Raw genomic sequence first — 17187 nt, forward strand, 5'->3', positions numbered from 1 at the left:
ACATTATTTTTGAATAGGTAGTTTACGTGACATAATATCGTTTCAGTTTAAAACCACGTGTTCAAGTTACGTCGTTTAGCCAGTTTTTAAATCTTTTAAATCGATGAAGAATTAAACTAGTATTAAAGCAGTTTTACTCATAACTTAAATATACTTTTAAAATAATGTCAAGAAACCAACGATGTTTTTTCGCTGCTATTTTTGACATAAACTGATAATTTATAATTCATAACTAGTATTAATCGTTCTCTGAAAGTATTTCTGTACTTTATCGTTGATTATGTCCTTTTGTTGCAGTAAGCCAGGGTACCCGCTAATACTGGGCTTGCGGCAGCATGGTAAGTTTATTTTTTAATATTCCTTTTTCCACTTCCTAACTACTTTTATCTCGTGTATTTGTTGACTTTTTAGTGTTTATTGGTGTTAATATAGGTATTGTAAGTATATGCAGTTCCCCTAGCAAAACGAGTTTTTCGCGTCCAGAAACGTGCTATACGCATCATCTCACGAGTGCCGCTGATACTCCAGCGAAGCTACTGTTTAAAAAACTGGGCATACTCGCATTACCCGCAGTAGTCATTATGCAAGTAGCTGTGTACGTGCGTGAACACCTTGCGTTCTATAAAACCAACGCAATGTTACACGAGTACAATATGCGAAACGATAACAAGCTCGTGGGTATTAGCCGTAAACTTGTGAAGTCGTCCAAGCTAACACACGTGATGGGCCCCACGGTCTACAACAGGTTGCCAAGCATTGTTACTGAGGCCACAAGTCTGCATAGCTTTAAACGGCGTCTAAAACACTGGCTTATTGAGCGCCCGTTTTAAATAATGATAATGAATTTTTAATGTATAAGGGCAGTTAGTCTTTTTAAGCATCAATTTAGATATAATTATTAATTATATATAAATTATTCAGATTTTTTATTATTTCTATTTTACTATTCTTAGATCTCCTTGGATTTCACGAGCCTATAAATCCCGGTCTTTTGATAGGCTTGCGTGGGGATATAGATCCAACACGTAGAGTACCCTTGGAGAGCTTTAATGTCATGTAGAACGCCTGCTGGAACCCGTTCACAGGCCCAACAATAGACACCCATGAACCGGTTACAGCAGGCATTGGGACTATTGTAGTAAAAGTGAACAGTATAACGGTCTATGGATTGAAGTTTGGGAGGACAATGAGACTGGGTTATTGCAAAGAGGTCCGGACATCTGTCACAACAATGTTTTCACTAGTTATCGAGGCAGGCGGTGACTCGCCGGCCACTAGATGGGCCCCTGAAAATGCCGTCGTGAAGACGACCAGGAGCAACACTGATGTGTCGAGAGGTGTACGCCGCTTTCTACCCAGTGGCTGCGAGCAGCCACTGTGCCAACTCGCGTCTTATGCAAGTTTTCACTTCCACCCCTGGAGCATTTAGCTCTAACGACTCCTCTCTGGACGGCCAATGAAGGCAAGCCAGAGCTGAGAGTCCTGCGGGTCCTCTTGGAGTCCACTCCGACTGACGAAGACACGCCGGAGACGGAGACCCTGACCGACTCGCTGACTCGCCACAAGCTGCCCTGCGGATCTATTATTAGATATTATTATAATTTCAATGAATTTGTGACTTTTTTTAAAATGTATTAATTGAACATTTTAATGTTATTTTATTTAATTTTACAGTGATGTAAGTATTAATTTTACTGTATAGTAATTTGATGTTAATTATTAATGTTGACTTGTAAATTGGCTTTATAAAATAAATGACTATGCCTATGACTAAAACAAATCTGTATAGGCGGACTTTTGTTCCAGGTCTTCAATTCAATTTCAATAGTAGCTTTAACTAGGAACGTTTCTATTTTTCCAGGCAGGTAGCACACGCACCTGGCTCCGGCAGCAAGCCCGGCCGCCCGGTGCCGTTCCGTCAGCGACGTCGATCGACGTCGAGCGACGTCGGGTGACGTCGGGCGGAGCGCTGGCTGCGCGGCTGCCCCGCTCAGCGAGTGGCTAGCAGTGGACGCGCTGAGGGAGACCTGCGTTGGTGAGTGTTATAACAGTTAGCGAGATACACACTAGCGTCTCCCAAGCGTCGGCGTCTAGTTAACTCTATGGCTGCTGCTCGATGCAACGTTCACAGCTGCCATTTTCTATAGCGCTGACTAGATGCCGACACTCAAACTACGCTAGTGTAGGGTGGCCCAAATCGATAGACGTCGAGCGACGTCGGGTAAAGTCGGACGTCTGGCAGCACGGCTGCGTTCCGCGAGCGGCTAGTACTGGACGCGATGAGAAAGTCCTGCGTTGGTAAGTGTTTTGTGTGACTCCGGCAGTAGACATCGATCGATGTCGGTCGACATCGGGTGATATCGGAAGTCTGGCAGCGAGGCTGCGCCCATGCAGCGAGCGGCTAGCAGTGGACGCGCTGAGAGAGTGTTTTTCGTGACTGCGTTGGAAAGTGTTTTGCGTGACCCCGGCAGTAACGAATCGTCAACCAAAGATGTAACAACCTTTGTCGTAAATTAACGTCTTCTGAATTGAATGGTTTTAAACCCAGTTACTTATTACTATTTTTATCACATTTGCTCGTAAAAGGTGTTATTACATGTAGGCGATGCAGTCTGTAAATCTCGAAATAAAAAATTTCGACATAGGGCAATAATGTACGTACGAAATTAGGCAAAGGTTATATTTACTTCCCTATTTTCCTCTTAATTTACAGGAATTTAGAACTCGTGTTAATTAAGGCTTCTGCCTTAGTCTCGGGCTTCAATTCACACTAGTTCGTAAATTCTTGTAACGCCCTTAATACAAAATGTACAAAATGTACAATATTGTTTATTAACTTATGTTTTTCCTCTCCTTGTTCCAGATCGCGGTCTCGTAGCAGAGTCAAAGATTGTAGTTTAAACATTAACATGCTGCGTTTCAGAAAATCAAACCTTTTAACATTTTAGTTAAGTCTTTAGTATTATAATATCTGTAATTCGTTCACCAGTCTTTCACGATTGCATTATAAATGAAATAGGGATTCACCGCTATACTTTTCCGTTACTGAACATTCTTACATAGTATAATACACAATTTTAGAGATAAGTTTTTTGTCAATCCATTTTACATTTCAGTCGGCGCTAGTTAAGTTTCTTTTTTGACCCTAGTTTTAATTTTTTTTTCTATTAAACTTGTGTTTTTTCTTACTTTAAAACTGGTACTTTTATTTTGCATCTCGCCTTTCCCTGCAGTTTATTTAAAAGCCTACTGCTCTTAAAATACGGATGTCAACTGCAGCTGCATTACTGTTGCGACATTACTGAGAGACGGACTACGTGGCAGTAAAGGCAGGATTCCACCAATGTGCAGTACAAGCATTTTTGTACTGGTTACGCTTGTGCCCCACAGCAGTGTCGGTCGTACGTTAATTGCAATTAACCATTAAAAATTACAGTTTACAGTTCAATTTATAATGGTCAATTGCATTAAAATTTCGGCAAACACTGCCCCACAGTGCAGCACACAGGTGGAATCCCGCCTTAACGCGGAGGCAAACATTAGACATTACTCATTTTATCAAGGAACATCAACAGCGCCGTAGTAATATCGCTACAGTAATGCAGCTGCAGTTAACATCTAATAAACTTCACCTTAATCCATAAAAACGAACTACTTTAAACGGAGATTACGATACAAAGTGACTGATTCATATATTGGCAAATGAAATATCGATGTGAGATGGAATTGTTTCGATATTTGACTTTTAATTCTCATAATTTAATCTTTAATCAGTTATTTTTCTTAAAGCTGTGTTTTGAAAGAGTGTTTTAAACCGACACGAGTTGCGAATTACCTATTCGCACATGTATCGTACAACGTTTTACAGTACGTATTACAGCCCTTTAAATTTCGACATAGTTACGTAATGTGCTAGTTAGAATTATATAGGCTTCTAAACCCTGCAAAAAATGACTTCTGTGATTCTAGATAATTGCTGGCTACGTACGAGCAACGAATTCCATCGATCGATCAAATGGCGCCATGTATAGCAAATCGCATGCAATTATCGGTGACATTTGGAGAGGCAGTAACTCGGGGGGCCTACTGCGAAAATCGTAATTCGCAAATTGCGGGGATTTTTCTCTATTACACTTACTAAGACGTAATTAGAGTGACAGAGAAAAATGCCCGCAATTGAACTTCGATTTTTGTGGTTAGCCCGGTTCCGTCCGAAAGGTGCAGAGCTCACGCTTTGGGTTCATTTTAGTGTAGTGTGTGTGTTTTAGTGTGATCGGAACTATGGGAGTAAAACTTTAACAAAACTTATCAAGCGGACGTAAAAAGAGTGCTTAAAGCCTTAAAAATATTCGAATATCTATGAATGTAAATATTTTTGTGGCTGTAAGTACTATACTATTCCTATCTCTATGGACATGAATATTTTTAGAGCTGTATGCCGGATTTTATGTCCGCTTAACAAGTTTTGTTAAAGTTTTACTCCCATAGTTCCGATCACTGGTAATTAAAAAGGTGCGATATATTTTTATTCGTCAGTTATGAAGCGACACACTTGACTGACTCGACGGGCTGCTAATGCCCGACCCCGCTTTGATCCCCAGATATTGCTGGACCCGCATCTCATTTTCGCAAACACATTAGGCTGTTTTTCATGGAAAGATTTATTGCAAATAATACTGTAAGCCAATGAAATTGTATTGAATTATAACGACTTAAACTAATTGAATCTATCCGACTGACGACTAATTATTCATTTATATGTATGTGTAGGTACTTACTATTTAGACTATTTATACCAAAAACAGCTTCATAGTATTTGACACAGGTAATAAAGAAAGTGTCATCGGTCGGTTTTAGTTTTTTGTTTTATTGTTTTGGAAATAATTTACAATATTAAACTTACTGCCCGATTCGAACTTTAAGATACGTCAAATGTTAGGTCTCTAGATACGATGCGATGCCTTATAAAATGTAACTACGCCTCTTAAATGTTTTGTTTAAGCTTACATCTAAATGTGTCGATCAGAAGAGGGGCTTCGTTTTAAGATAGGATTTCATAGAAATCTATTTTTTGAGGTTCAAATTAAGTTTACCTACAACAAAACATTGTTTTTTTACTATTGAACAGATGCCGTCTTCTAAGTTAGTAATTTTAACTTGGCACAGTTAAAAAGGAAAAAACTTTTTAAAAAGTCCCCTAGTGTACCCGTCTCCGCAATATTTAAATGAAGATCATCTGCTACTTGGCCGCCATCTTGCGCTAATATTGTTTCACAAAATAAAGCTTTACGCTCATTTTCTGGAGACAGTTTTTAGAATGTGTTTTTAAGGAATCGACATTAAAATTTAACTTGGGAGAATAAATGATGTGTAGGACATTGTGTAGATCAAAGACATTGCATATTTAAAATTAAATATCGTATGAAACCACGAATGAAATTTTACTTGAAATAAATATTTTCTACATATCAGTACAGTTATACAGCCAAATAAATGCCTTTGCTTTTTATCTTAAAATCGAGTCAATGAAAAGTGAAAATAAAACTCCCTGGATTTTAATAATATAAATATGTATTTAACAGTAAAATGATGAGGTATTTTTTATTTATTAATAACTCTCTGGACTATGTCAACGGACGGTTGTCTTGCGAATTTTATAATTTGCAGAGAAAATACCGAGCTCAAACCTTCAAGAAAAGAACGTACTCCCATCTTAAAACGCAACGGACTTGCAACCCTGTTGTTGCAGGTGTCCATGGGCGACGGTGATTGTTTACCAGCGGGCGATTCGTCTCCTATATCATAAAATTTATAAAAAGCATAAGTTATTTGCTATATTTTTGACGACCGGTTTGGCCTAGTGGGTAGTGACCCTGCCTACGAAGCTGATGGTCCTGGGTTCAAATCCTGGTAAGGGCATGTATTTTTGTGATGAGCATGGATATTTGTTCCCGAGTCATGGGTGTTTTCTATGTATTTAAGTATTTATAAATATTTATATATTATATATATCGTTGTCTAAGTACCCTCAACATTTAAGAGCATTTGTATTTAAGAGCAAGTTCGGCCTGGCCAGCCACATTAGGGCTCACGCTAGACAACGTCCATAATGTGTTTATTTGGGGTCGCCGTCATCGAAAACGATGAGGAGGACTATATATATACCCTCAACACAAGCCTTATTGAGCTTACTGTGGGACTTAGTCAATTTGTGTAATAATGTCCTGTATATTTTATTTATATCATTTTATTCATAAGACCTTATCTAAACTTAAACTTTTGGGTAATTTTTCATAAAATTCACAGCAACATAAATTGAAAGATTGATTGATAAAGATAAAAACGATCCCTCAAAACAAATCAAAACTTCAGAAAGTCCATAAGACATGAGCGTAATTCCATCAAAGGAACTCGATTAGTAAACATTAGTAGCACAAATGCCGACGCGGCAATAAATTGAAATAAGAGAATTAAGAAATAAATCAAAAGAGGATTTTCCCGACACGTCGTCGTCGCGAAATTGGAAAAATACGACGCGACACGCCGAGCGGAGCGCGGGCGCGTTGTCGCACGACACGGCAATTTGGACAATCAACCTATGATACACTTTCAAAAATTACCATTCGACTGCCTCAATATGAACAACTTTAATATCTTCTTTCAAGTTGTATGTAAAAATCTATATTCTTACATAGTACAAAATCAGAATGATCTGGATGAGTTTTTTTTTTTTTTTTAATTTTAATTTATTGAGAAACAAACAGTCTTAAAATAAACATATGAGCAACTTAGCTAATAGCTAATATACATTGATTTCGTTATAGACCTATGGTTATAGTTTTCTAATGTATAAGTAATAATAATAACAAATAAAGTGAGGTTAGGCTGAATTAGTCTAAATTCATGTAAGTTCTTGCATCTGGAAACTAGGAAAGTTAACTATGGATTTTTTATAGTAACAAGAGGTTATTTTACATGTGATAAAATTGACACTGATTTAAGGATGACTCACGCTAGACCCGGCCCTGCCCGGGCCGAGGCGTCCGACACGTCATTTTCTATGACAGCTGAGGGCCTACCGCGGACCACGTTCGACGTGTTGCCTCTCTATCGCACTTGTAAATTCGTACGTAAATGTGACAGGGAGGCAACACGTTGAACGTCGTTCGCGGTAGGCCCTCTGATCGGTGATCTCGAGATGCTTTCTATAGAAAATGAGGCGCCGGAAGCTCTGGCCCGGCCCCAGCTCGGTCTAGCGTGGGTCATCCTTTAGCCTATGGTAAATTATTAGGTACTTCGTAATACATCCTTTGCTTTGTGAAGTTTTTTACTCAAAACAATTGGGTGTAAGTACCTAATTAGATACTTACGTTTTAAAAATATTAAAAATCAAACTACTTGTTTCTGGTTGAATTTCCATGCTGTCATATCTAGTAGAAAACATTTTGAAACTACTCAAATGTATTTATCAGGAAGGTATTCAGTAAAATTCCGTACTACAATGGACCCTTGCTCCATAAAGATAATAAAGAGTGTCGGTACATATTAAGCGCGCAGCTACAGCCTCATCTCCATATACATGATGAAATTGAAAGAAAGCGGGTAGTCAGGTGGAACTGCGTTTTATTTTACTTTCCCCTGTTTAATTCTGTACAATATGAAGAGTCAAAGTCATATTTTTAAAGAGGGTAGGTTGATAAATTTTGATGACGCTGTGGGTTCCTATGAGAGTTGAGTTTCAATTATGTAATGTCGAAAACCAGGCATTTTTTGAGTTGAAAAAATGTCACTTTTGACACTGATAGAACGGTATCGTATCGCTGTGATATCATATCATATAAGCATTGTTCGAATACGGGCGTCTGACGTGACATGTCTATCCTGTAATACATACCTACTTTTGTCACTAGACGTTCTAGAATATCATATATTATCATGTAAATAAGTATTTACAGTACATATGGTGCTACTTTACGCACTAGTTGTAGTAGTAGTAGTTATGTAACTATGTCAAAAATTTTAAGGACCAAATGCACTGTAAAACTTTGCACGTAATAGGAATTTAGCAACTCGTGTCGATTTAAAACACTCCCTTCGGTCGTGTTTTAATTTATCGCCACTCGTTATGAATTTCCTGTTTTTCGCACTTGTATCGTAAATAACTATTATAGCCTACACAGATAGTGTCCAACATATTAAGAAAACCACTTCAATACAATTACCAAAAGAATTCACTCTAAAGGTCACCAAAAGTGTGATTTATACATTCCAGGACATATAATTAATAGTAGTGGAGATAAAAGGGGGGGCAACGATTGGGACAAGGAATCTGGTTAACACACAGATTTGGACGTGAGCTGAATGTTGTTCTTTCATTGTCTGATAAGTATGCTTTTATTGATAATGTTGATATAATGATGAATTTATGGTATGGTATGGTAGAATTTTTTGACAACTTAACAAGACAGAGAGAGAGAGAGAGAGAGAGATTATTTATTTGTGAAAACACAGGTACAATGATCGATCTTACAATTCTTACATAGGTTTCGTAGTCTCACTATGCTCTGCCAAAAGTGGCGTACAAATACTAACTATACTTTAAACGTAAAACATGCATCATAATAAAATTTACAATTTGTAAATTAAATATTATTTAATCATTTAAAACATTATCGCAAAAAATGGAATATAATTATACTTAAGAAATTAAATGTTAACATTTAATTTTCATCTAAATAATCACTTATTTTATAATAATTTTTTTCAATTCAAGAAAGGTACTTATGTCTTTATTATGTGAACAATAAAATGAGACGGTTGCATATACTTTTGAACGCCGTATTTTTTTTTTATACTACGTCGGTGGCAAACAAGCATACGGCCCGCCTGATGGTAAGCAGTCTCCGCAGCCTATGTACGCCTGCAACTTCAGAGGAGTTACATGCGCGTTGCCGACCCTAACTCCCCCCCCCCCCCCCCCCCTCGTTGAGCTCTGGCAACCTTACTCACCGGCAGGAACACAACACTATGAGTAGGGTCTAGTGTTATAAGCTGCTGTTTTCTGTAAGGTGGAGGTACTTCCCCAGTTGGGCTCTGCTCTAGATCTGGAATGACATCCGCCGTATAGATAACTATGGTTCTATTTGTAAAATAATTCCAGGATGGTAGATACTTTTAAGGCGTTTCATCCGCTACTATTGCTGTTACATAATAAACAGCAGTAACATCGTAATCTAGCTTTTTTTTTTATTTTTTTTTTTTTATTTAGGTTTACAAACAGATAATACATCTTACATGCTCTTAAATCTATATGACAATCAGGACTGATGCTTATCTAATTATAGGTAACCACATCTTATATAAGTATCTTCTACCAGTGAACATGCAGTAATCTTACGGTTAAATTAATTAGTACCAGTACATTGTAACAAAATATCTTACTTAATTACAAATAATTGAAATTTGCGAACTATGACACATCGCTTGACACAACAACGGCTACAGTTCGGGTACGAGTATAACAAGAAAATTGGGGTTATATTAAATAATAATAATGCAGCCTATATACGACCCACTGCTGGGCACAAGCCTCCCATGCGCGAGATATTTTTTTTTTCTTTTTGTTTTTCTTCGGATATTCATCACCATTTATTTTTTGATTACATAGTTAAGTTCAGTTATTTTTTTTAATTACTCAATGATCGGCTATTTTTTTTTCAGTGGACTTGATGAGTTTTTAATATGGTTGTTATAAATACATACATAATGACAGAGCAGATGACCTATTTCAATAGGTACCTACTCAAGTTCACGTTCCATATGTGTTCCATATGTTGTATTTTGACGACCGGTCTGGCCTAGTGGGTAGTGACCCTGCCTATGAAGCTGATGGTCCCGGGTTCAAATCCTGGTAAGAGCATATATTTGTGTGATGAACACGGATATTTGTTTCTGAGTCATGGGTGTTTTCTATGTATTTAAGTATTTATAATTATATATTATATATATCGTTGTCTAGGTACCTACAACACAAGCCTTATTGAGCTTACTGTGGGGCTTAGTCAATTTGTGTAATAATGTCCTATAATATTTATTTATTTATATGTGTCTTTAAGTACGTTAAAATTTATAAATTCATCATTTTCATCTACCTATTTAATCCCGACTTTTTTTAGTATTAGAAACGTAAAATCCGTAACTATTATTTAGAATTTGTTACTTTTCTATATTTTGTAGATGTATGCTGATTTTCTAATAACGCCTTCCTTTAACAATTAGTAAACAAGAAAATATACTCCGCACATAAGTTCCAAGAAAGTCGATCGACAATAACAAAAAAAAAACCCACAAAATTCAACGTATTTTTCCTCGAAACCTTTCTTCAATTTCAAGATTACTTCAAAGAATTCCCTCTTCACTATTTCAAATAAAAGCTGTTTTCCCAAGAAACATAACCCTCCCTATCTATCGTGGTCAAAAGCTCTCGAAGGCACTTTCAGCAGCAAATCCGTCTTAAAAGTACTTGACATAGTTTTGTGGCCACGCCTCCCGCCTACGTCGTGGCCACGCCCAGCCTTCGTTGAAGCGATTCTTATTAGGGTTGCGTTGCGAGCTGAAGCTTTCAGGAAATTGGATGATTATTTTGGAACGTAAGTAAATTTGACGACCGGTTTGGCCTAGTGGGTAGTGACCCTGCCTACAAAGCTGATGGTCCTGGGTTCAAATCCTGGTAAGGGCATTTATTCGTGTGATGAGCATGGATATTTGTTCCTGAGTCATGGGTGTTTTCTATGTATTTAAGTATTTATAAATATTTATATATTATATATAACGTTGTCTAAGTACCCTCAATACAAGCCTTATTGAGCTTACTGTGGGACTTAGTCAATTTGTGTAATAATGTCCTATAATATTAAAAAAAAAAAAAATTAAATAGTTTCGAAATGGTTACCAGCGTATACCTATGTACTAGAGTACTCTGGCTTCGCACGAGCTACGCAAAATCTTTACAAATTATACACCTATACCTTCCTCAAGAATCATTCTATTAATAGATGAAAATGAAAACAGCATGAAGTAGTTTTTAAGTTTATCGCGAACATACATGCATACAAATAGACAGACGTGGCGGGGGACTTTGTTTTATAAGGTATAGTTATCATTGCCAAATTTGACTTTAAACATAGAAATGACTTAAACAGTATCATTGTGCAGTCACGTCTGAAAATATCGGTACGAAAAATGTGCCAAAAATATGTACACACTACCTTAATATATGGGCAATAAAGTCTTGTATAAGTCTTGTACATATTTTTGGCACTTTTTTTAAAGAATAAAGTGGAATTAAATAAAAATTAAAAAATCTTTATTTGCAAAAAACATGGTACAATAAGGTGGTGTTAAAAAGATATTTGTGTGTAATGACAATTTTTCTGGTTAAGCATGCAGAAGCAGTCTTCTCCGAGACCACGGGGACAACGCCGTCCTCGAAACGTCGGAGGTAAATTTTAAACTTAATACGCGATTAAGTCCCGTTTGTGTTAGTTAATAATGTGTAAAAATCGTAAAGTTTAAATCAGTGAATAGTACTATTATTTTTATTTTATTAACAATAATTACTAAAATTATTATCTACTTGCTTAACCTTTTCAACGCTTTTCCAGACGTGTCAAGAAATGCCATGGACGCCAAAAAGTTAACTGGTGAAGAGCGAATATGAAGCTTAACTGACAGTAGGAAAGTCGCTTTGACAACGTCCGCCATAGCCTTTTTAATGATCATTGACGTCGCGGGCACGACAGACGATGACAGTTTTAGTGGTCTTTGGCGTTGAAAAGGTTAAAATCTTATAATTTAGCCTGGGTCCTAGGCAATCGCATTAGGAAATACAAGCTACTCGAAGATGCTATTATTTATGCCATAATATCACTTTTGTCTTACCATCATTTAGTATCAAAAATATGGAAATTACTAAAACTTCAAGCTTGCAGTTCCATGGCAAAATGTAAAAAACACAATGGAAAAAAATTGTATCATTAAAAAAAAATCATCGGTCAGTGAAGGTGATACGCGTTCCTTTTAGCACTGTACGATCGACTGAAATGATGACTAAACCGTCTAGTACAGTCAGCATCAAAAGTAGCGGATGAAACAACGCGCCAAAAGTATCTGATATTCCGTATAACTTTTCCAAATGTATATAATTTTCTAACATTCACGTTCAAAAATATATCTTTTACAGTCTAAGTTGTTTTATATTAAAGACATCACTTTTTGTTAAGCTGTTACAGAATGGTAGATACTTATGAAGCGTTATTTAAATAAATAAATATTATAGGACATTATTACACAAATTGACTAAGTCCCACAGTAAGCTCAATAAGGCTTGTGTTGAGGGTACTTAGACTGTGATATATATAATATATAAATACATAGAAAACACCCATGACTCAGGAACAAAAATCCGTGAGCTCATCACACGAATAAATGCCCTTAGCTTTGATCCGCTACTTTTGATGCTGACTGTACCTACCTAAATCGGTTTCGAACCTAGGGGTAAAACAGTTACAGATAAAAGTCACGGACAGACAAAGGGGTAAAGGATTGAAAAGTTTAGGAACTTACCTACTGTTTTATTAAGACCCGAAACCTGAACTCGTAAAACCCATAAAAATAATAATACAGAACCAAGTATCAAGTAGTATTTCAAGTAGGTAGTAGAATGTTCGGGGAAAAGACACTGTGGTTTATTACCCCCACCCTCGAGTGGCGGGGGCGTTACGTAAGTTTCAGAGATAACTTACTGCGAACGTTAAACTTTTATGTTTCTTTGGTTTTCTTATACAAAGAAATAATATTGAGCGTTCTAATGGTGGGAAATTAAGTTGTTGGAATTCTTATTAAGTTACAAATTTTCTAACAATATTTTCTCATTTAAAGAGCTGGTATAGTAAGTAAGTAAGTAAGTAAATATTCTTTATTGTGCACCATACAGTTAAAAATAGACAGGAAATGAAAACACGTAAAAGTTAGGTAACAACAGGCGGTCTTATCGCTAAGAAGCGATCTCTTCCAGACAACCTTTGGGTAGCAGGAAACTATGAACTTACAACATTGAACGGGTAGTGCCGATATACATATAATTCAACAAAATGAAGACGCAAACAATATAATACATACCTACATACTAATAAAATAAATACATATGTGCATACATGCATTATATATTATACAATCATAAATAAAGGCAAGTTAAGGCAGCGAAAGGTAATGAGTCTTCAAAAGATTTTTTTTTTATAGTAATAGTAGAATTGAAATATTTGCTATAAATAATCTTATTTTAAAATAATTGAGATGAGATGACAAACCAACTCCAAAGTGTTCAAACATTCATCATCTGAGGCATTACAGCCGCGGGTGGGCCTTAGCCTGGTCATGCAAATCTCTCCAGTCCGATCTATTCGTGGCTTTCCTTCTACAACTTGTCACTCCTGAGGTCCTGATATCTTGGTAAACGCCGTCCAACCATCTGAAGTTGGGCCTGTATTTACCTCTACGTATGTTCAAACATTAACTAAGTAAAATTTGGTTGTTTTGAAAAGCTCTTCATTCGTAGCCGAATAATAAATAGTTAATATACATCTAGGGACAATCTTACACAGGTCGACCTGACCCTATAAGCAAAGCTTCTATGGGTACTAGACTATGGGAAATAAACATCCTAATATGGGACAAAAAAATAATGTAATTTTGCGTTGATTTTTTCCGTTTTCGTACCTCATAGAAGATTTTAGGGACATACAGTGAAATTACGCTTATACAGGCTGTGATACGGGTCATACTGAGCAGCAACGTTTACTATGGGTCCAACTACGTAATCACGATTTTTTTTAATTTCCCATAGAAAATACTCGACTTCGACTTCGACGACCTCGACCTCGACGACGACCAGTCTGGCCTAGTGGGTAGTGACCCTGCCTATAAAGCCAGTGGTCCTGGGTTCGAATCCCGGTAAGGGCATTTATTTGTCTGATGAGCACAGATATTTGTTCCTGAGTCATGGATGTTTTCTATATATTTAAGTATTTGTATATTACATATATCGTTGTCTGAGTCACAACACAAGCCTTCTTGAGCTTACCGTGGGACATAGTCAATTTGTGTAAGAATGTCCCTATAATATTTATATTATTATTATTTATAAATACTACATCAAACCAGCCTAAATGTATGAAACAGCCATTTTTTTGTGATTTCGGGGTTGGTCCCATAGTAAAAGTTGCCCAGTATGACCTACACACATCGTAAAATATTCTAGGTTATTAAAAAAAAACATCCTGTGCTGTACAGAACAGGGAAAATTCACCAAAGTTTTATTATGACGAGAAAACATAAATAAATAAAAATCGGCCCGCCTCCTTTTTATACTTTCCTCTATCTAGCGTTAAAAAACAAACAAAGCCCTCATAGGTGCACTTATTGGCTATGAACCCTGCACGTGCCTCAATCCTGAGCCCTCAGAGCTCAAAGAGAAATATCAAAAAATACACGCCGGCCTCTTGGCGCTTTATTAAGAATAAATTTAGGGCGGACGGCGGGCGGCGCGTGGTCCAAGGGAAAGGGGACAAGCAGGTTGGAAAACTCGGCAGAAATTGGAGCAGGGGTGTGTCAGTAATGTCAGTATACGAACTACAAATACAAATATTTTATTCGTCAAACATAGGTGTATACAACATGATATTGCATATGAGGATTATATTGATTAAGATTATACATTTGCTTGTTTCACTATGTCGTACATACCCAAGGGCATACGAAATTATGTTTCATTGATAATATCAATTAGCATGCAACATGCACTAAATTGCAAACAGAATTAAATGGCAACAAATACAATGAACACTTAACAACAATAAAACTTCCAGCAATGTCACTATAACATAATAAGAATAAGTTTTTTACAATTTCTAAATAAAATAATAATAATGTATGTATTATATTCAAGTCAAAGTTTCCAGTAAGAAATTCATTACAGGAGTAGAAAGCCTTCCTGGCCAAAAAACTTTTAACAATTTTTTTAAATATAGTTACATCTACAGTATACAGAAATAGTAAGTAAATAAAATTGGTACATTAGATTCATAGGTAAACATATTTACGTTTACTAATTTGTCTTTCTTGTTCTCGAAAGTTATTATTGTTAAAACAAATGTACGGTTTGTATAGCCCTAAACTATTTTTCACTTAATGTTTTTTGCAACAAATGCTGTAAGTTGCCATGCCCTCCTTTTCTTATCTTCAGACATATTTCCTGAGGCTAATACTTCCAAAAACGTCTGCATAATGCGTGTAGGTTTATAAAGCGAATAAAGAAATGAATGCAGTTTTTTTTCTTTAAAAAAAAATAAAAGACTTTGTTTTATTGTGAAATGAGCTAACATAAGTCACTTACCTCCAGTCCTTACCATATTACATATACAGGTTGATTTTTTTCAACGTGCTCTTACTATTTTTTGCTTTTCTTGTTAATATTTATAGCGTGACGAGGTAAAATTAACGCAATCTATTTTACTCCAAACAACAAAAACAGTATTAAGATTCCATATAAAAGAACATTGCCATGGCGTTCTCTTACTCTACTTACTTACTTTTTTACTCAAAATTCTCTAAAACGAAAAACACATTACACTTCGCATTCTAAACAACGTACGTATCATTCACATTTTTATTACCCCTCTCTCTCTGTCTCAATTACAGGTACCTAAACAATTATTATACAAAGTTCCCGTCTCATCAGCGCAAGCGGAAATGAAATCGCTACCCAACCCGCCGGTGCCCTCAACTTAACCCCGATCCAACACGAGGTGCCTATCTTCAGACTAATGCATTTATTCAACAGCCGTTAGCCTCGATCGATACGCCGCGTAATTTCACCGAAACTGCGACTCCATCCACACTTCGCTGGTTATCGTCTATTTGTTTCTATCGAGGGTCAATGAAGTGTGTGGAATATGAATTTGATGATTCCTGGTTTGGAAGACACACTCGACATACTAATACTAGAGTCCTTCTAAGCTATTTTAGCACTGACTTGAACAGAAGAGTGTAAGTGAATGACACTTTGTTGATAAACGTCATATTTTCATAGAATTTTACATACATACACATACATAATCACGCGTATTTCCCCGAGGGGTAGGCAGAGACCACGGATTTCCACTTGCTACGATCCTGACATACCTCTTTCGCTTCCTTCACTTTCATAAAATTCCTCATACACCTTTCTTTAGGGTTTCTTCAGTATATAATTAATAAATTATAGATAATATGGGCTGCAGAAAACATGCATCTCGCAGCAGTGCCTCAAATATGGACAGTCGAACCTGTCCGCAATTGACCGCGGGCTGGCCCACACCCGGCGCAAAATTTTGAAAAACTCTGAAATTTAGGATTGCTGAATGAAAATGAAAAGTTTTAAAAAAAATTTTAAACAAACAAGCCATGGCCCTATTTCAATCCTGAATAAGTAATTCACCTTTCGTTAAACAATAGACAAAAATAAACAAAAAAGGAAAAAGTTGAGAATCCTTAACAAGTTTACGGAGTAAATCGGATTCCGAATTTGAATAAGACCCAATAACAAGTGCGTACTTACCTTGCCGAGCCCCCTTTTAATGGGGGGATGGGATCTAAGTATTTCTACTTTAGCAGAGACATTGCATAATAAAATAATGCGAAACAAATATGCTTAGGTAGATATACATAGAGTTACACCAATATAACGCCTGCTTGCGCCTTCTGGAAACACTGGGAGGGAGTACATATGGGATCCAGAGGCTTAGTGTATAAGTTATTATGAGCTAGTATAGTAGTTAACTAACATAGGATTAAGGGAATGTATACTAACACTATGGACATGGTCCGAAATAAAAATAAATTGAATTGAATTGAATAAGTCTGCAACAATTTTGATAGCACACGCGCAGTGTTATTTATGGGTAATAATTTCATAGAAGTTTTTCTTTTCTAACTATTATTGACGGGCTTAAATCAGTTACATGATTATGCCAGCCCCGTCGTACCTCATTCTAGTATTCTTACATGTCTACTTATGGGACTTGTACCGTTTAAAAAATCTATAACATATAAAAAATATTTTTAGCCTCTTCTGATGTCGGTACAGTTAAG

General features: G+C 36.5%; 1 protein-coding gene and 1 long non-coding RNA gene across 3 annotated transcripts in view; both read left to right on the forward strand.

Moving 5' to 3' along the window:
- The window catches only part of LOC133519550 (uncharacterized), a 45698-nt gene extending 42502 nt beyond the window's left edge, over window positions 1-3196 (forward strand). For both annotated transcript variants that reach the window (XR_009799636.1, XR_009799637.1), the window contains exons 3-5: window positions 298-338; window positions 1862-2035; window positions 2864-3196. This is a non-coding gene — a long non-coding RNA (uncharacterized LOC133519550). The remainder of the gene's footprint in view (window positions 1-297; window positions 339-1861; window positions 2036-2863) is intronic.
- The window catches only part of LOC133519472 (zinc finger protein 239-like), a 147524-nt gene that overhangs the window by 115976 nt on the left and 14361 nt on the right, over window positions 1-17187 (forward strand). The gene's annotated exons all lie outside the window — the stretch shown is intronic.

Source organism: Cydia pomonella, chromosome 7 (genome assembly GCF_033807575.1).
Source record: "Cydia pomonella isolate Wapato2018A chromosome 7, ilCydPomo1, whole genome shotgun sequence".
Lineage (NCBI taxonomy): Eukaryota > Metazoa > Arthropoda > Insecta > Lepidoptera > Tortricidae > Cydia > Cydia pomonella.